Genomic DNA, 20576 nt, shown 5'->3' on the forward strand with positions numbered 1-20576 from the left:
TTTTCCATGTGGATGGCTCAATACTCGCATTGCAGATTTAAATTATTAGTTTGGGACTAGAAGTGAAATTCCTTTTCCAGTCATGCTTTTCCCGTTGCACTCACAATGGTATGAGGAAATCATAAAGGAATCAAAACCATTTTCACCTCCCCTAGAATTATTAGAAATACCATATAGACTAAAGAAAAGCAAGTAAGCATCACCATACACACACACACACACTTTCTTTTTTGCAAGGAACAATATTGCATAGATTAATTAGTTGGTCAAAGTAAGGCCCATCAAGTATCCACAATTTATAACTTCATAGCATTTGTAATTGGAACATGCCAACTTGCAAACACCAAACTCACACACCAAAAAATATCCTTTAGATCCTCAATGATGAAGTCTTCTCTTTCCCTTGCACTTAGAGTGATATGGAGGAATCAAAAAGTCGAATATGATGCTTAAGAAGTTGACATTCATCACACCCTAAGTAAATGGGTTTGGGCTATCCTTCCAAATCAAATATCATCTTAAAAGAAACTCTAAATTTACTAACTATTTTCCCCACTTTGTGGGGTCGCAAAAGAAATTTCGTAGATTAAGTTATGATTTTGGGGGTAGGCATCTAAACAATCCCCTTTACTGATTTTTCATCTTAAACTTAGAAATTGTCTCTTAATGAACTTTAAATCCTCCACAACCCAATGTAAAAATCCAATGGTGAGAAGAAACCCATAAACGAGGTAAGGCTTATACCTACGATCTGGCAGACCTCCTTGAGTCTTCAAACTCTTCGTAGGGATTTCAGATTAGTGGTTGACAATTGCAATCTGAGATTCTCTCACCTATACTAGACAAAGGTAGCCTAGTGGACAAAACTTAGAGAATCCACCCATGATGGTGGTGGGTAGAAATTGCACAAAGAGGTGATTTATTTTGAACCTTGCACCATTAAAATGATAAGAAACCAATAATTATAGGAGACCTCCTTTTACAATGAATATAATGAATACAATGTAGAAGACAATATTTGATTATCTTAAGACTAGTTAACCTTAGTGTGTATGTGTGTGTGTGTGAGACAAATGGTACATTTTTAATAAAATGGGATTATAAAATGTTCTAATCGGCATAACAACTTAACAATAAAAACATAATAAATCAATATCTAGGGTTTAATAATAGGTTTTAGTTTTAAATTTGGGATTATATAGTGCTTAGCATGCCCCTCCCCTTCAAACAAGTGTTCCCTTGAAACTTGACTAGTTGTTAGTGATTCTACATGAATAAGTCATCTTCCCATGTCACCTTTTCCACTAGTAGGTTATGTTGTTTGATGATGTAGTCTGTTAGACTCCGTCTCATGTCAGAGATTGATTCTTCTTCAAAACTCTGTTTTGAAGAAGAAATCATTAATATGTTGTTCTAGATTATGTAATTTATTCTCCAGCTCTAGATTATGTAATTTGTTCTTCAGCGATCCAAAAGGCAGCAGTGACTTCAAGCTTATATCCCTGCACAAACAAAAGAAAGCAAATCATACATCAGACTCAAATGTTGATGAATTTGGTCAAGTTTTATCTTCATATGGTTTCAACTATCATGGCACAGAGGTTCTCTACAGTGGCACTCATGGATTGCTATGGACCATTGGGAGATGGCATTTCAGCGAGCAGTTCCCTTAGGCAAATGGTTAAAGCATGTCATAAAATTGGCATCAAGGTAATACTGGAGGTCGTTTACACACAGACTGCTGAAAAGGGTGATGCAGAACCTGAAACATTGTCATTCCGTGGAATTGATAACTCATCATATTACGTACTCGGTGAAAACAATGAGGTTGTTGTTGCTGAAACTGACAATCTATTCAACTGCAACCACCCAGTAGCACAAAATATGATCTTAGACAGTCTGCGCCATTGGGTAAATGAGTACCATATTGATGGTTTTTGCTTTTGCAATTCTTCATCTCTAATGAGAGGGCCACATGAGGAAATCTTAAGTCGACCCCCATTGATAGAGGCCATTGCCTTTGATCCTGTTCTTTCTAGGGTTAAAATTATTGCAGATCCATGCTTGCCAATTATGGCATCGTGCAAGGAAATCCAATTTCCACATTGGAAGAAGTGGGCAGAGCTAAATATCAGGTTCCATGATGATATTAGAAGATTTCTAAGAAACGACAAAGGTCAATTAAGCAACTTTTCAACCAGGCTTTGTGGCAGTGGAGATCTTTTTACTGATGGCCGAGGTCCTAGGTTTTCCTTCAAACTTTATTACCCATAACGTTGGATTATCTCTGGTCGACCTAGTAAGCTTCAGTTCTGCAACATATTCAACAGAATTAAGTTGGAACTGTGGTGAAGAAGGTGGCACGAACAATCATCTGGCTCTGGAAACACGATTGAAACAGATTCGAAATTTCCTTTTCGTTCTATTCATATCACTTGGAGTGCCTGTGCTAAACATGGGAGATTAATATGGACAGACAAAGGGAGAATCAATGCATTTAAATGACAGGAAACCCTTTAATTGGGATGCTCTGAAAACTGAATTTGCTGTTCACACTATTCAGTTTATTGGATTTCTTAGTTCCTTCCGCACCCGTCGAAAAGATTTGCTTCAACGTAAAACTTTTGCGAAGATTGAAAATCTGAACTGGCATGGACCTAATCCAGATCAACTCTAGGTGATTTGTACATTGCTTTCAACTCTCAGCAAGCGTCAGTCAGTGCTACCCTGCCTCAACTTCCTGATGGAATGTTATGGCACCGTTTGGTTGATACAAGTCTTCCATTTCCAGAAACTTTCTCAATGGAAGGGACAGCTACTGATATGTTGGGAATAAGCTTTTTCACTTACCAAATGCAGCCCCATAGCTGTGTTCTGTTTGAAGCTCGTTCAACTAAAGAATGAAATTGATCTGTGGATTCTGTTGTCAAAGGATGAAGACAATCAATAGACAGTTTGGTTTTTGTACGGAACTGTAAATAATATGGATTACATGTCTTGCGCAGCCTTCTATGTCTTTGTCATGGAATATTGCTTGAGTCTCAGGATAAATTTCATTCGGGCAGCATTACCTCTACTCTAGCAGACAGGTTGAGTGGTTTGTCATCACAATTGCCTAAAAACAAAAAACAAAACTAAGACATCATTGCGGGCTTTTTCTAAATCTGTTGAAGTTTGTTGCAAGTTGCAGTTCTGCGATCCATGGGGACCGCTATGCATTTATGGAATATATGGTTGCAGGCGAAGTTAGCATAGGTTTCAAAACAGTCTCTAGTGGTCAGTTCTGGAAATTCTCAGTCAATTGCGTTTCATTATTTGAGGCCTAGAAAAGGATTTTTGTTCGATGTTTTTGTTATCCTCCCTTTGCCTCAGATGGTTCACCTATTGCATATCTTAACCGTGTTCCTAAAAATGAATATTATCCAGGCCACTATTTTATTTCGACAGCATCTTTCGATGACATTGATGTCAGCATGTATGATGGGTTGATAGTTCCTGGAGGAAGGGCATCCGAGTACCTAGCTCTAAATGAATCTATTCTTAAATTGGTCAAGCGGTCTTCTGATTCAAACAAGCCCATTGCTTCTATCTGTCGTGGGCAATTGATTCTTGCTGGTGCAGGTATACTGAAAGAGAAAACATGTACTGCGTATTCAGCTGTAAAGCTTGATACATTGCTTTCTGGCGGTGAATGGTCAGAGCCGGAACCTATAAATACGCCATTTTACTTAAGTTGGGAGGGGAGATTTCTCCAAATATTCTGTGATAACATATATCAGATATCCACTTTGTGTGTATGGCATGAACTGCAGAAATTCTCATGCTAAAGCTGGAAATCATTAGAAGCTTCTAAAGACTACAAGCTTTTCTAGTATACCCAATTGCCTCATTTTAAGGAGTTATCTTCTTTTCCCGGGATGTCGACTGCATGCAAATCTTTGCATTTTTAAAACGGGAACATGCCTTCAACAGAAACACTTGTCATGATATTTTGAGGGAGAATAATTATCCCAGCACAGAAATCGAATTACTTAGTCTATTCTGGGTCCTCACACTGAAGCGGTTAGGCAAGCAAAGGCGATTATGCGGATGAATAGTGGCAATTATGAATGGCTGGATATGTATGCGCTGATCTTCAGGAACCGATTTCCCATTTCAAGACCTCAGTTAGTGATTTAAAGGTAGCTGCTCTCCAGCTGTTATTCCATGTGTCGGCCATCGTAGGATTTTTAGGGAGATGCTGTTTTATTTTAGAATAGATGAACGCTCCTTTCTAATTTTTTGTAATTGCAGTTCAAACAGCGCCCTGATGGTGGGGTCGATCTGTTGTTTTTGTTTTAGAATAGTTTATAAAAATAATCATTTGTAATTAAAAAAGGGAGAGAGTTAGAGAGGGAAGTTTTATCTGAGTGGTGAGTGCTGGAACAGAGCTTTCGATGTACAGTTTTCTGCAGGGATTTTTAATGAAAATTTCACAGCTCTAATTTCTGAGATTCATGTGGTATGTTAATTTAGCATAAGTTTTCCCTTTGTCTCATATGTAAACTGTTATGTTTCATTCACCTCATGATCATATCTAATTGAGCAAATGAAGTGCTTAGGTAGGAATTCATAGTATTGTATGCTCCTCCTATAAATTTGCTCATATTCAATGTTTTCTTCTGTTTAAGGAGGATTCAAAGTATTGTTTGCCCTCCTTGGCTCCTCACCAGTCTCGCCATCCCATTTAAAATCTAGATTTGGTGTTAAATTGCTTGCCTACCTTGCCTCAGTTGATAATCTCTGTAGTCATTATATTTCTCTGTTCAAGCTGTGATTTTGCCCATGCAGCCCAGAAAAAACCCGTCATTAAAAACCCCAAAAACTTTAAATCAACCATCCTCATCAGTTTACTAGCCTAATATCTTTGATCCTAATTGGTCAGCTCACCCCATTGAGAAAAAACCTTGAGTCTGACCGGAGAGAGCCTTCTCCTTCCTCGTAGGGCTAGCTACGAGGTGTAATGGTTTGATGTTGCCTTGAAGGTTTACCTTCCTCAGCCTAGGGTGAAATCTCAAGCGCTAACATATTTGCGACCATACTGGGGAGAACAAACTTGATTATGGGTTGATGTGTTTGTCTCATAAGTCTTAGACGGAGCCTGAAGTTACGCCAAGTAGCCTTCGAAAACGCTCTTGTTTCACATCAGCGTTAGTAGATAAACGATGCTTCAGTCAATCTCCGTGAGCTTGTGAATATAGCACTTCATTTGAATTTTACCCCAGTACATGTATCAATTTCAGATCTGATGCTGATGGTGGACAGCAGTCAGATACATATGCAGGCTGAACCATTCACCTGGCGACTCCAACTCGATCCAGACATTCCAATGCTTGCTGATCCGTTCATGCAATGGTAGGGTATGTGGCAGACCCTGCAATTTGTGAAGCTCTAAACGCAGTTAGAGAGTGGTTAGTAGATATTGAAATTAATGAAGAATTTTTCAGTATTTTCCTTCAATGTTTGAAATCTCTGAAGCTTCATCTTGAAGGCAAAACTAGATTTTGTGAGTTGGTTGTTGAAAGAGTTGAAAACGAGATTCAGTGTCTCGATGAGCAGATCCAGTCTTATGATTTCCAAGACCCTAAAAAGTTCTTGGAAATCCTTCCTCCTTCACAACAAGAAATGACAGACTTGCCTATAGAGGTATACATTGACAATGTGCAGCTGGAAGTATGCATCACAGAGTTGGGGCAGCCAACAGAGTCCGGCTTCCGTGATCCTATTGCGGCATATATGGACATGTTTTTCAGTTTCATTGACAGATCAGACTGTCTTTTCCGCGACCAGGCTCAGTACGTGCATGAAGGGCTGCCAGAAACTGCATCTATGTCTTGGCGGAAGCATTCTCGGGCTACGTCATTCTCAGGTTTACTCGAATGGTTAATATGGCATTTTAGCATTACCATATCTCTTGTTTATACAGCAGATTAGAGTAGGTTTTGTAAATAAATAAGCAGCCATAAGGGCAGCATCTTGTTTTAGTTTGCTTGAAGATTGTTTGAGTTCAGTTTCAGTTTGAAAATAAGTCAAGAGTTGTGTTGATGATGACTCCATTGCCCAATGGATGGAGGCACTGTCTGCTCTCCCAAAGTTCTGCGGTTCTTGGCACCTCCAGGAAGCTGCAGCTGCCATCCCAAATGGAGCCAATGTTAGACTCCGTCTCATGTCAGAGATTGATTCTTCTTCAAAACACTGTTTTGAAGAAGAAATCATTAATATGTTGTTCTAGATTATGTAATTTATTCTCCAGCTCTAGATTATGTAATTTGTTCTTCAGCGATCCAAAAGGCAGCAGTGACTTCAAGCTTATATCCCTGCACATACAAAAGAAAGCAAAGCATACATCAGACTCAAATGTTGATGAATTTGGTCAAGTTTTATCTTCATATGGTTTCAACTATCATGGCACAGAGGTTCTCTACAGTGGCACTCATGGATTGCTATGGACCATTGGGAGATGGCATTTCAGCGAGCAGTTCCCTTAGGCAAATGGTTAAAGCATGTCATAAAATTGGCATCAAGGTAATACTGGAGGTCGTTTACACACAGACTGCTGAAAAGGGTGATGCAGAACCTGAAACATTGTCATTCCGTGGAATTGATAACTCATCATATTACGTACTCGGTGAAAACAATGAGGTTGTTGTTGCTGAAACTGACAATCTATTCAACTGCAACCACCCAGTAGCACAAAATATGATCTTAGACAGTCTACGCCATTGGGTAAATGAGTACCATATTGATGGTTTTTGCTTTTGCAATTCTTCATCTCTAATGAGAGGGCCACATGAGGAAATCTTAAGTCGAACCCCATTGATAGAGGCCATTGCCTTTGATCCTGTTCTTTCTAGGGTTAAAATTATTGCAGATCCATGCTTGCCAATTATGGCATCGTGCAAGGAAATCCAATTTCCACATTGGAAGAAGTGGGCAGAGCTAAATATCAGGTTCCATGATGATATTATAAGATTTCTACAAAACGACAAAGGTCAATTAAGCAACTTTTCAACCAGGCTTTGTGGCAGTGGAGATCTTTTTACTGATGGCCGAGGTCCTAGTTTTTCCTTCAAACTTTATTACCCATAAAGTTGGATTATCTCTGGTCGACCTAGTAAGCTTCAGTTCTGCAACATATTCAACAGAATTAAGTTGGAACTGTGGTGAAGAAGGTGGCACGAACAATCATCTGGCTCTGGAAACACGATTGAAACAGATTCGAAATTTCCTTTTCGTTCTATTCATATCACTTGGAGTGCCTGTGCTAAACATGGGAGATGAATATGGACAGACAAAGGGAGGATCAATGCATTTAAATGACAGGAAACCCTTTAATTGGGATGCTCTGAAAACTGAATTTGCTGTTCACACTATTCAGTTTATTGGATTTCTTAGTTCCTTCCGCACCCGTCGAAAAGATTTGCTTCAACGTAAAACTTTTGCGAAGATTGAAAATCTGAACTGGCATGGACCTAATCCAGATCAACTCTAGGTGATTTGTACATTGCTTTCAACTCTCAGCAAGCGTCAGTCAGTGCTACCCTGCCTCAACTTCCTGATGGAATGTTATGGCACCGTTTGGTTGATACAAGTCTTCCATTTCCAGAAATTTTCTCAATGGAAGGGACAGCTACTGATATGTTGGGAATAAGCTTTTTCACTTACCAAATGCAGCCCCATAGCTGTGTTCTGTTTGAAGCTCGTTCAACTAAAGAATGAAATTGATCTGTGGATTCTGTTGTCAAAGGATGAAGACAATCAATAGACAGTTTGGTTTTTGGACGGAACTGTAAATAATATGGATTACATGTCTTGCGCAACCTTCTATGTCTTTGTCATGGAATATTGCTTGAGTCTCAGGATAAATTTCATTCGGGCAGCATTACCTCTACTCTAGCAGACAGGTTGAGTGGTTTGTCATCACAATTGCCTAAAAACAAAAAACAAAACTAAGACATCATTGCGGGCTTTTTCTAAATCTGTTGAAGTTTGTTGCAAGTTGCAGTTCTGCGATCCATGGGGACCGCTATGAATTTATGGAATATATGGTTGCAGGCGAAGTTAGCATAGGTTTCAAAACAGTCTCTAGTGGTCGGTTCTGGAAATTCTCGGTCAATTGCGTTTCATTATTTGAGGCCTAGAAAAGGATTTTTGTTCGATGTTTTTGTTATCCTCCCTTTGCCTCAGATGGTTCATCTATTGCATATCTTAACCGTGTTCCTAAAAATGAATATTATCCAGGCCACTATTTTATTTCGACAGCATCTTTCGATGACATTGATGCAAGCATGTATGATGGGTTGATAGTTCCTGGAGGAAGGGCATCCGAGTACCTAGCTCTAAATGAATCTGTTCTTAAATTGGTCAAGCGGTCTTCTGATTCAAACAAGCCCATTGCTTCTATCTGTCGTGGGCAATTGATTCTTGCTGGTGCAGGTATATTGAAAGAGAAAACATGTACTGCGTATCCAGCTGTAAAGCTTGATACATTGCTTTCTGGCGGTGAATGGTCAGAGCCGGAACCTATAAATACGCCATTTTACTTAAGTTGGGAGGGGAGATTTCTCCAAATATTCTGTGATAACATATATCAGATATCCACTTTGTGTGTATGGCATGAACTGCAGAAATTCTCATGCTAAAGCTGGAAATCATTAGAAGCTTCTGAAGACTACAAGCTTTTCTAGTATACCCAATTGCCTCATTTTAAGGAGTTATCTTCTTCTCCCGGGATGTCGACTGCATGCAAATCTTTGCATTTTTAAAACGGGAACCTGCCTTCAACAGAAACACTTGTCATGATATTTTGAGGGAGAATAATTATCCCAGCACAGAAATCGAATTACTTAGTCTATTCTGGGTCCTCACACTGAAGCGGTTAGGCAAGCAAAGGCGATTATGCGGATGAATAGTGGCAATTATGAATGGCTGGATATGTATGCGCTGATCTTCAGGAACCGATTTCCTATTTCAAGACCTCAGTTAGTGATTTAAAGGTAGCTGCGCTCCAGCTGTTATTCCATGTGTCGGCCATCGTAGGATTTTTAGGGAGATGCTGTTTTATTTTAGAATAGATGAACGCTCCTTTCTAATTTTTTGTAATTGCAGTTCAAACAGCGCCCTGATGGTGGGGTCGATCTGTTGTTTTTGTTTTAGAATAGTTTATAAAAATAATCATTTGTAATTAAAAAAGGGAGAGAGTTAGAGAGGGAAGTTTTATCTGAGTGGTGAGTGCTGGAACAGAGCTTTCGATGTACAGTTTTCTGCAGGGATTTTTAATGAAAATTTCACAGCTCTAATTTCTGAGATTCATGTGGTATGTTAATTTAGCATAAGTTTTCCCTTTGTCTCATATGTAAACTGTTATGTTTCATTCATCTCATGATCATATCTAATTGAGCAAATGAAGTGCTTAGGTAGGAATTCATAGTATTGTATGCTCCTCCTATAAATTTGCTCATATTCAATGTCTTCTTCTGTTTAAGGAGGATTCAAAGTATTGTTTGCCCTCCTTAGCTCCTCACCAGTCTCGCCATCCCATTTAAAATCTAGATTTGGTGTTAAATTGCTTGCCTACCTTGCCTCAGTTGATAATCTGTGTAGTCATTATATTTCTCTGTTCAAGCTGTGATTTTGCCCATGCAACCCAGAAAAACCCCGTCATTAAAAACCCCAAAAACTTTAAATCAACCCTCCTCATCAGTTTACTAGCCTAATATCTTTGATCCTAATTGGTCAGCTCACCCCATTGAGAAAAAACCTTGAGTCTGACCGGAGAGAGCCTTCTCCTTCCTCGTAGGGCTAGCTACGAGGTGTAATGGTTTGATGTTGCGTTGAAGGTTTACCTTCCTCAGCCTAGGGTGAAATCTCAAGCGCTAACATAGTCCATACTTGTTGGATTACTCAACTTCTTAACATTGTTTGAAGAATTGTTTCTACTTTTAATATGACTTTCCCTTCTTCATTTATTCCTCTTACACTTCCATGCTGCAAATGAATAACATGGCCATGATCTTGTACAAGTGGAAGACCCTCAGGCATTACTCCAAAAACCTTGGAATGATTGTTAATAACTTTATGGAGATCCCTTAACATAGTTGATATTGACATTTGAACATTTAATGAGCATAATTATGCAATTACACCCTAGTGCCCATTTTTTAGTAGTGTTTTCTTCTATCAGAGCTCAACACTTTAGATAGTTTCCCTTAGATACATCTACGATAAATTTCCTTGCCTTATGAGGTAAATATTGTGAAGAGATATTGAGAATGAAAGGCCACTTTTCCCTATTGTTGTGACCATTGGATCCCTAATACAACATCAATACCACCCATTTATATTCCAATCATGGGACTACCCCAAAAATATTGCCCCATATTTAGTTGAAAATTATGGTTCTCCCCTTAAAAATTTATGGTATCTCCATCTGTAATCATTATTTGAAACTGTGGTTCCATATATACAAAACAATTGAGAAATTTTAATAATTTTTAATTGATGAAGTTAAATTGGGAACTACCAAAGTCAATAAACATAATTACCTTATATATATATATATATATATATATATATATATATATATATATATATATATATATATATATATATATATATATATATATATGTCCTTCTATCTTCAAGGTTTGTGGAGTATTGATGCCCACCAATGCATAATATGATATTGTTGGAGTAGTCTCTTTTAGCTCTAGATCTTGTGACACTTCCAATTCTTGATCTTCTTCCTCTTCAGAGTCTGTGAATAATTTATTCTCACCAGTTCTATGCCCCTTACTTTACTGCTTGTCACAAATTAAATACAATCCCTTTTCTTTTCTTTCACCGATTGACTTAGGTGTCAAACTTGTTGATTGAGTGAGGATAGGAGAGGGAGCATGATGTTCTCTATAGTTGTTGATGACCAATTTTCTAGTAGACATATTTTTACTTTCAACTTTTTCTTGCTAGATTGAAAGCATGCTCTAGCTATTTATGTTCAAAGGTGCACACATCATGTTGGATGCTTTCCTTTAAAATTCCCATCAAGAGGTCTAACAAATTATCCTTTAAAATGTTCTTTACCTCAAGACTCAAATTTTGGAATTCTTGAACGTGCTCTATAATTGGAATTTCTTGTCAAAGATTTGCCAATTGATTAAATAATGTATTGCTCTTGATATCCTCATAATCTTTTATCAATTCCTTCGTAAAAATTATTGGAATTTTTTTTTTTAACACTGTCGGATACTTTTATATTATAAAAAAACTGCTTATAGCAAGTGCTGTTACATAGATTGGCGAAAGTAGAAGAAAGGAAGTCCAAAATGGGTGCGCAGACCCTGACTTCTTGAAATTAAACTTGAAAAGGATAAATTGAAATAAGTAGCGGCTGTATTGCCGAACAAAGAGACCAGCGAGAAGACAAAATTTGCTGGACATATGGCTGATTACCAGAACTGGTTGACCGAGTCTTCGACCTGAGGTTCCTTTTTGATGCTTGCTTTGGTTGATGCCTCAGCTTGCATGCTCTGTGTGATGTTCTTGATGTGGGATAAGGCCTCCTCCATATGATTACATTTCTCTTTAAGGCTCTCGATCTCGGCTCTTTGCTTTTCGAGTTTTTTCCTCTTGGACCGGCTGTCTGCCTGGAAGTCTTCTTTAAGTTCATTAAAATGCTTAATGAACCTTGCAATCATGAAACAGTGTTGTTTGCAAAGGGTGCAAGTGTTGTTGCCCAGCACACGGTCCAGCGGGTTCTCCGGCTGCTCTTGGCCCTCCTGAGTCTCATTCTGCCTTCTGTTCTCTAAGTTCTCTGCCATTGCTAGGAAGACAACCTTGAGGGAGAAGAGGGTCAGCAATAAAAGAGCCTGTAAATAACACAATTTATACCTGAGTACAGTAAAAGGAGAGCGCTCTTCGAAGTTGCTTTGGGGGCTGCCTCGCTTGTTGCTGGGCTGCTGGATCCAAATGTGAGACGGAGGATGCTTGGGGGAGCAAGACCGCTGGCTGCTTCTGCTGCTGAGAGCTTCTAGGGGCTTCTCTGATCTCACTGCATCTCTAATCGGCTTCTGAAAGATCGAAGGCATGCTGAGTCGAGCGAGGAGAGGAGGGGCGATATAAAGCATCGAGGGAGGCTGGGCATGATGGGAGATCGGGATATTTTCTTGGATTTGGGCAGGATCCGGATCATGCATAAGATCCTTGATGTAGTCGATATGGATTATAGGGGGAAATTTGCCAGGATTCCAAGAGAAGGGGTCACGGGAGACATGAGGAGATCGGATCGATGGGGCAGTCCAGAGTGTGTGATGGTAAGGCGGAGTTGCACTGTTCACGATGGAGCAGAATGGAATTGGCTTGGCAAAGGAGAGATAGTGAAAGTGGAGGAGAGTGTGACGGCTGAAAAGACCTGCTTTCAAGCGTATACTGGTGGTGTTGTTCAGAAGAGTTGTCTGACAGCTGATTCTATTATGGGATTGCCTTAACATATATTCGCTCGTTTTCTCTGATTTGGCCTCTTTGTCGGCTGACAGTCTTGGTGGCAAAAATATCCGCTTCAGGATTATTTTCTCTTAAGACATGCTTGAAGGTGATTTCTCCCATAGTTCTGAGATTGTCATGAATCCTGATCTTTATATTGTTGAGGACTGCTTTGCTAAACTCTGTTCCTGAGACCATGGCAGCGATGACAATAGCCGAGTCCCCAAGAATGATTGCATTCCTTATTCCCATTCTATTCAGAATTGTGGTGCCGAGAAGGAGACTATACGCTTCAGCCACGTTGTTGGAGGCTTTCCCCAGACCCCATTCATAGCTTAGAATAGTTTTCCCATTGTGATCTTTTATGATGCCCCCAGCTCCAGCTTTCCCTGGGTTATTCTTGGAGGCGCCATCAAAATGGAGTGTAGGGCGCTTCTGATCGAGAATCCACTGGTTTACCTCTTCCTTGGATCCTCTGAGTTTCCAGTGCATCATTTTCTTGCGTGCTTTTGCTTGGGGGTATTGGGTTTTGGTGTGACTGAAGCTGAATTTGTTGTACCAATCCCTCTCTTCTTGATGCCAGCTTGACTGATTTGGGAGGGCTATGAAAATTGTGCTAATAGTTTCAGAGATGCTGGCAAATGTTTTAGCAAGGATACTAGTCATGATGGGCTTTTTATTATTGAAGACGTAGTTATTCCTAGCTAGCTAGAGATGCCAGCAAAGAGTGGCTGGAATACATTTCCACATTCTGTTGATGTTGTGTTTGCCTTTCCTGGGGAAGGGATAACATTTTTCCCAATTTTTCTGAAGAGTGGAGATCTGATCAAAACTTTCACGGATTCCCATGGGGCTTGTCACCTGCTTCCAACAGCTTTGGGCGAAGGGACAGAGTAAGAAGGTGTGCTGAATGTTTTCCTCCTCTGCACGACAGAAGCAACATATTGATGGCCCCAGGATTCCTCTTCTCCTTAGGTTCTCAGCTGTGAGGATCTTACCTTTAAGGAGAGTCCAGTTGAAATGTTTAACCTTTGGAAGGCACTCTGATTTCCAGACAGTTGTATAGAGATTCCAATTTATAGTATGAGTTGTGTCTTGCAGGGTTTTGTATCCTTCTTTTACCGTGAAAGTCCCTCCACTGGAGTCCCAAATATACCTGTCTTCAATCCCAATATTGATAGGCGCGGAACCAGAGAGAGAGAGCTTGAGATTGAGCCAAAGATCTCTGAGATCAATGGGGGTTTGCAGGTCCTTCCAGTCTTGCCAGTTGTTTTGGTTCCAGATTGATATGTCAAAAGGTTGTTAAATTCCTGTCTTCCATCCATATCTGCAGAGGTCGAAAGGCTGGGAGGAGGTTTCTCGGCTTAGATCCCATAATTCTATCTGACCAAATATTAGTGTCCTTTCCATTTCCAGGGAGTTTGGAAGCATTTTCTCTAAATTGAGGTAGGACTTTTTTAATAAGTCTCCAAACCTGGGTGCAGGGTCTGTCAACTATTGGTTCAGAGAGAATATGAGAGTTCGAACCTCTGAGATATTTCCTTTTTATGGCCTCCACCCACCACGATACTTTGCATGAGAGAATTCTCCAAATCAATTTGAAACCTAAAGCTCGATTGGAGAGGCTTGGAATTTTAATGGATAGGCCTCCCTTTTCATATGGTAGAGTTACCTGATCCCATTTGACAAGGCTAAATTTCTTGGACTCCTGTTTTCCTCCCTGCCATAGAAAACTTCGCATGATGAGTTCCATATGTTTATGGGTACTGGCCGGGGCCATGATGACCGCATACTGATAAATTGGAAGAGCTGAGAGAATGGCCTTAATAAGGATCGTTCTGCCTGCCAAATTGAGCCAAGACACTCCCCAACTCTGAAGGAGGCCTCTCATCTTTTCTATGTGTTTGACCCAAATCTCAGCCTTGACTGTTTCTTTAGCAAGAGGCAGACCTAAATAGGAAAAAGAGCTCCAATTCCTTTGAACTGGGATGTCCAGTATCAAGGATATTCTTTGTTGTATTTGAAGAGGGACATTCCAGGTGTAGATCTTGCATTTCCTGTTGTTCAACTTACCTCCTGAGGCTGTTAGGAAGGCATCCAACACTTTCTTGAATCTTTTTGCCATTAAGCTGGAAGCTCCCCCAATGAGAAGTGTATCATCCGCGAAGAGCGAGTGGTTTATCTCTTTTATCCCTCTTTCAATACAGATTCCAGTGATCTCTTTTTGTCTGCGAAGATGTTCTAGATGGATACTCAAAGTCTCAGCCATGATAATATATAAGAATGGGGAAAGAGGACAGCCTTGTCTCAGCCCCCTGGAGCTTCTGAAGTATTTGCTGGGGTGACCATTGATCAAGGGGGCAGTCCAAGGGTTGGAGATGCACCCATTGATGATGCTGATGAAGTTGTTTGAGAGCCCAGATTTTTTTAATGCTGCTGTTAGGAAGGAGTGGTCAACTCTATCAAATGCATTTGCCATGTCGAGTTTGATTATCATCCCTCGTTCTCCTCTGTTAAGGCTGTTGTGGATAGCTTCTTGGATCAATATGACATTGTCGGTTATTTGCCTGCTTGGAACAAAACCTCCCTGATTTTCGGATATTAAAAGAGGAAGGAATGTTTTTAGCCTATTGGCTAAGATTTTTGTTACAATCTTGTAAGAGACATTACATAAGGATATGGGACGAAACCTGTCAAATGAGAGAGGGTTCGCTTCCTTAGGGATCAGGGCAATGTGGGAAGACTTTGTGTTTTCTCCCATCTTATGGTTTCTGAATACATTCTTTACCATCCGCACGAAGTCTTTTTTGATTATTTCCCAATGGTGTCGATAGAAGGCAACCGTGAACCCATCCGGGCCCGGGGCCTTATCTTGCTGCATGCTAAAGGTTGCTGCTCGAATTTCCTCTTCTGTAATGTCCTGGTCCAACTCTTTGTTATGAGTATCTGATATTTTGCTCTCTATTGCACTGAGAAAGTCAGAGCTGTCCGTTTGCTGAGGAGCAGCAGAAAGAAGTGAATTAAAATGATTGTAAGCTGCTTCTTTAATTTCTTCTTGGTCAGTAATCTCTTTTCCCTCAGCCTCTATTTTATCTATTTGGTTTCCAGCTCGCCTGAGTTTGATATTGTTGTGGAAAAAGGATGTGTTTTTGTCTCCGGCTTTCAGCCAAAGGCACCGGGATTTCTGTCTTTGATCCTCTTCCTCTACTCTGTTTTGTCGAAAGAGTTCCCTGTACATGTCTTTTTCCTGCTCTAAGTCTTCAGCTGTATATTGTGTGAGTTCTTTGTCTTTATGCCACTGCTCCATCTTCGTGAGTAGATCTGATTTTTTTTTGTTTTCCAAGATCGCTGCTTCCTTTGCCCACTGTTTGATGACTGCTCTTAGGTGTTTTAGTTTCGTTTCCCAAACAAAATGGGGCGATCCAATTACTTCCTTGGCCCACTGATTTTGGATGAGGGTGCGAAAGTCTTCTTGAAGATCCCATGTTTTATTATACTTGAAGGGGAGTGGCCCCAAATTTCTGCCTTTGTCCAGATTTAGGATCACAGGCTTGTGGTCGGAGGCTGAAGCATGAATTAAATGACTCTTAATAGACTGAAAACTTGCTGCAATTCCTTCCTGTAATAGAAACCTATCCAATCTCTCTTTAATATTATGGAAGCCGGATCTTTTATTACTCCATGTGTATTTCCCGTTGGACAGAGGAATGTCGATCAGGTTGTGAGACTGTATAATGGATTCTAGCATATCTCTTGAGGAATCTGCATGGTAATTTCCTCCTAATTTTTCTTCCACGTTTCTTATTACATTCATGTCTCCTCCCAAAATTATTCTCCTGTTTTGTACAGATTGAAGATCTGAGGCTATGGTGTCCCAACAGCGGACTTTGTCCCTGTAATGGTTTGGGGCATATATATTATAGATGTAGTAGACTTCCTGAGTGTCTTTGTTTTTCAAGTCTGTTCTGACCCACCAGTTGCAAAATTGAGAGTTGATAATTTCCCATTTATTTTTATTCCAAATTGTTCCTATTCCTCCTGAAGCACCCTTTGAGCCTATTGATACACCTGTGAAATTTTTGAAGTTTTGGAGTTGTTGTTGAAAGTCCTGTTCAGTGATTTTGGTCTCCTGGATAAGGAGAAAGTCTGGCTGCTCCTGTCTTAATAAGTCCTTGATTGCTTTTAGTTTTAAGGAGGAGCCCATCCCCCTACAATTCCAAGAGACCAAGATCATTATTTACCATTTGTTGGGTGAGGTCCGCTCTTCTCCTTTACTTTTTCTCCACTCCCTTTTAACTTGCCTAAATATGAGTCCATGGGCTGCTGCGCTCCCGTTGCCATCTCTTTTGTCGCTGTTTCGTCTCTGAGTTCTTTATTTGACTTTCGGCCGGCTTTTCTCGGAGGATCTGTGGGTTGACTGGCTTCTTTTGATTTGTTCCTAGTAAAGATTCTCTCAATGGTAGGAGGGGGGGAAGGGGGAGGGCTCGAGCGGGGAGAAGCTGCACGAGGGGAAGGGGGAGGGGAAGGAGGTTCTTCGGCGGACAAGGATTCAAAGGGATTGGAGGATGAAGGGAAGGTTGAGCTGGAGGGGGGAGGAGGAGGGGGAGGGAGGGGTTCCGGAGGGGTTTTGGTGTTGGGTCCTTCAGTGGGGGTAAGCTTTTTCCTTTTTACTTGTTCCCATGAACCTTCAGGGTTTTCCTCATTATCAGCAGATTCGTCTACTTTTAACTTACTACATCTATTTGCGAAATGACCATACTCGTGGCATACCTTGCATTTGAAGGGAAGCTGCTCGTAGTCCAACTGCTGAATATGCGTCCATTGATCCACCTTGATCTTAATAGCTTCCGGCAGGCCTTTCCCTAGGTCTACTTCCACGCAGATCCTCGCGCACGCATGCATGTTCTCCCTTGGCTCAGATCTGTCAATGTATTTTCCTACTGCATTTCCTATTGCCCTTACTGATTCATCTCCCCAGCAATGGAGCGGCAAGTGAGGAAGCCGAACCCATACTGGGACTGCATTTGGGATATCCATTTCCGGATCAAAATCCGGAGTCCATCTATTCAAGTAGAGTCCTCTTGAATCCATGAAGTAAGGGCCGTTACGGAAGATGAGGTTCTTGTCCTCTTTCGATTCAAAGAGAAAAGTGTAATATCCGCGTCCACAGAATCCGATAGCGATCTTCCCTTGGATCATCGCACTCCAGTTGCGCTCAACCCATTTCTGAACTGATCTCGGAGAGGGCCAGAGACCAGTGAACTGGCCTACAAGACCTCTTTCCGCGAGAGATATTGCTGACTTCCTTGGAAGAGAAGGAGGGAGATTAACCTCTGGGATTTCATCGAGTTTTTTGATGAACTTGGTCACAGAGGGGCGAGGTCTTGCATCTGTAGATTCAGAAAATAAAGAGGCAAATATTTCCTCATGGTTCTCTGAGTTTGGAGGGGGGGGAGCGAGCCCGGCCATTGGAGGCCCGCAAGGGCTGCGTGAAAGGGTCAGCGCAGGTTAAAGGGAAGGGCTGGGCCCCCGGAGGCAGGGACCAGCAGAAACGACAGGATCGTGAGGGTATCGAGGAGGGCGGAGGCCCAGCCAGGCAGGGCCTGGGGGCAAGAGCAGGAGCGCGGGAGTCGAGTTTGAATCGCCAGAGCTCTGCCCAGCGATCAAGCCACCGTTTTCTATTCAAAAAAATTATTGGAATTTTTTGTCAAAGATTTGCCAATTGATTAAAGAATGTGTTTCTCTTGATATCCTCATAATATTTTATCAATTCCTTTGTAAAAATTGGATCAAGATACATTAGAATCATTTTTCCTTTCACAAATCCATTGATACCATATATGTTGATCTTTTTCTAAAACAAGGCTGCAGTATTTACATTTTTTAAGGATGTCACTTGGTATAGATTAAATTATTTCTCCATCTACAATATCCATGTTATACAATCGCCACTGTTAAACTTCCTCATATTGATCTCTAGATTTTAGTAATTCCTTGGTGTTGACCTGAAGTCATTATGAAGAAGATATTGGAGTGAAAAATCATGATTATGGTTCTGTGATTTAATCTTTGTGTTCTTCAATTCTGATAAAATACACTCCATACATGATTGAGTCTAAATTCCATGCTTGTCCTTATGTTCATGATTTCCTTGGACCTCCATATCCCTTTTGGTGGGATATTTTAATAGAATGGTTTGTAATTATTTTATTTCTTCCCTAATGGATTTTTTTATTTCTTCTTTATTTTCATTCATATTATTTTCCATTTAATCCATAGTTTATCTTTTAACATTTTCTTGAGACATTGATAAATTTACCTTTTTCAACATACTTCCATCCATTTCATTACTTTCTTCTCTAATTGGGAGAACCTAAATTCATTGTCTTCACATTCTTCATGAGTCTTGGATGAGCCTTTAGGAGGTTTAATTGGTGTAGTTGCTTTCTTTGGAGGCATGTTGGAAAATAATAATAGTACTCCTCTGTATCACAACTTTCAATCATCAAAGAAAAATTGGATCTTATATATAAAAGTAAGGTCACTTGTAAGTTATGTAACTTAAAAACCTTAATTTGGGGAACATCTAAATGGATGAATTTTTTTCTTGATATATTAATGGGATTTGAGCCCTTATGAATCTAAAATTTTATTCTCTAATATTTATATATGTCTTATCTATAATTCCATATGTTTGGCCATAATTTGATGTCCCAAGTAAAATTTATTGTAACTTTCCCAAATCTTGTTGATTTTTTTCCTCTTCCCAAGATAAAACTTGTATAGTGTGCCACATGTCCAATTCTTCAAATATAATTATGAAATTTTTATTTGATGTACTTCTATACTGTCTCCTAAGATCTCTAAAAATTTCCCATCTTTGCAAGTCTTCATAGATAAGTCATAGAAAAAGTACTAGGTTGACTTGTTTGAAATTGATTTCAAGATCATTCATGAACCCTTAGTTCCACAAGGAATATCTCCAAAGGTATAGCAAACCAAAGTCTAAATTTTTTCCATAGGTGCCTAGATATCTATCCTTTGTCTTACCAAAGTTTCATGATTAGAAACATCCTTGAAAATAATTTATGGCGAAAATACCAAACTGATGTGTTTGAAACTAATTTTGGTAGCAGTTAAGAGCCCTAACTTCCTTAAGGCATATCTCCAAAAGTATAGTGAACTAAGTGATCAATTTTTTATCATAGATACTTAGTGATTTCACCTCTATATCCTCAAAATTTCATGGTCTAAAGCATCCCCAAAAATATTATAGCAAAAATTCCAAACTAACATCTTTGAAATTGAGTTCAAGAGCATTCAAGAACCCTAACTTCCTCATAGCATATCACTAAAACTGTATTGAAACAAGATTTAGAATTTTAACCAGATTTTCCTTAGCTTTATCCTCAATATGCTTAAAAAATGATCTAAAGCGTCCCACAAAAAAATTATATTAAAAATGCCAAGATGACTCGTTTGAAGCAACAAAACCCTAGGATCATATGCTTTGATACCAAATGTTATGAACCTTGCGCCTTTAAAATGCTAAGAAGCCAATAATTACAGTCCTCTTTAAGGGGGACACCTACTTTTGTAATGAATATATATATATATATATATATATATATATAGGAGACAAAGGGTACAAATATAATAAAATGGTACCATGAATGGTTCTAGCCAACATAACAATATAACAATAGAAATGTAATCACTCAGTATCTAAGGTCTAATAATGGGTTTTAGGGTTAACATGAGGCTTATATAGGGCTTAACATGATTTTTAATAGCTACCTAAATTGTTATAAACCACTCTAGAATGTGCCCTAGTACCCCTCATTATAACCACCCTTTACACATTAGCTAATTTTCCTCTTGTAGATCCATGCCCCATTGTGGAAAATATTTGGAAGGCCCAGTTACAATTTGAGCATAAGGACATTATATCTTATAAGGCCTCGAGTTTTAATATTTTCACCTTCCTTAAATATTTTTAGTTGATAAAAACATGTAAATATCATTCACATCACCTTGCTTGATTTATATGCTCTAAT

General features: G+C 39.6%; 3 pseudogenes; all 3 read left to right on the forward strand.

Annotated features, from left to right (window-relative positions):
- Positions 1-1590: 1590 nt before the first annotated feature.
- LOC149178584 (isoamylase 2, chloroplastic pseudogene) lies at positions 1591-2983 on the forward strand (annotated as a pseudogene).
- A 490-nt stretch (positions 2984-3473) lies between these two features.
- Positions 3474-3827, forward strand: LOC149178585 (protein DJ-1 homolog D pseudogene; annotated as a pseudogene).
- Positions 3828-6444: 2617 nt separating this feature from the next.
- Positions 6445-7813, forward strand: LOC149178586 (isoamylase 2, chloroplastic pseudogene; annotated as a pseudogene).
- Positions 7814-20576: the final 12763 nt, after the last annotated feature.

The sequence above is a fragment of the Pinus tabuliformis genome, chromosome 4_1 (genome assembly GCF_031772625.1).
Source record: "Pinus tabuliformis cultivar Carrire ecotype Pingquan chromosome 4_1, CPIR1, whole genome shotgun sequence".
Classification (NCBI taxonomy): domain Eukaryota; kingdom Viridiplantae; phylum Streptophyta; class Pinopsida; order Pinales; family Pinaceae; genus Pinus; species Pinus tabuliformis.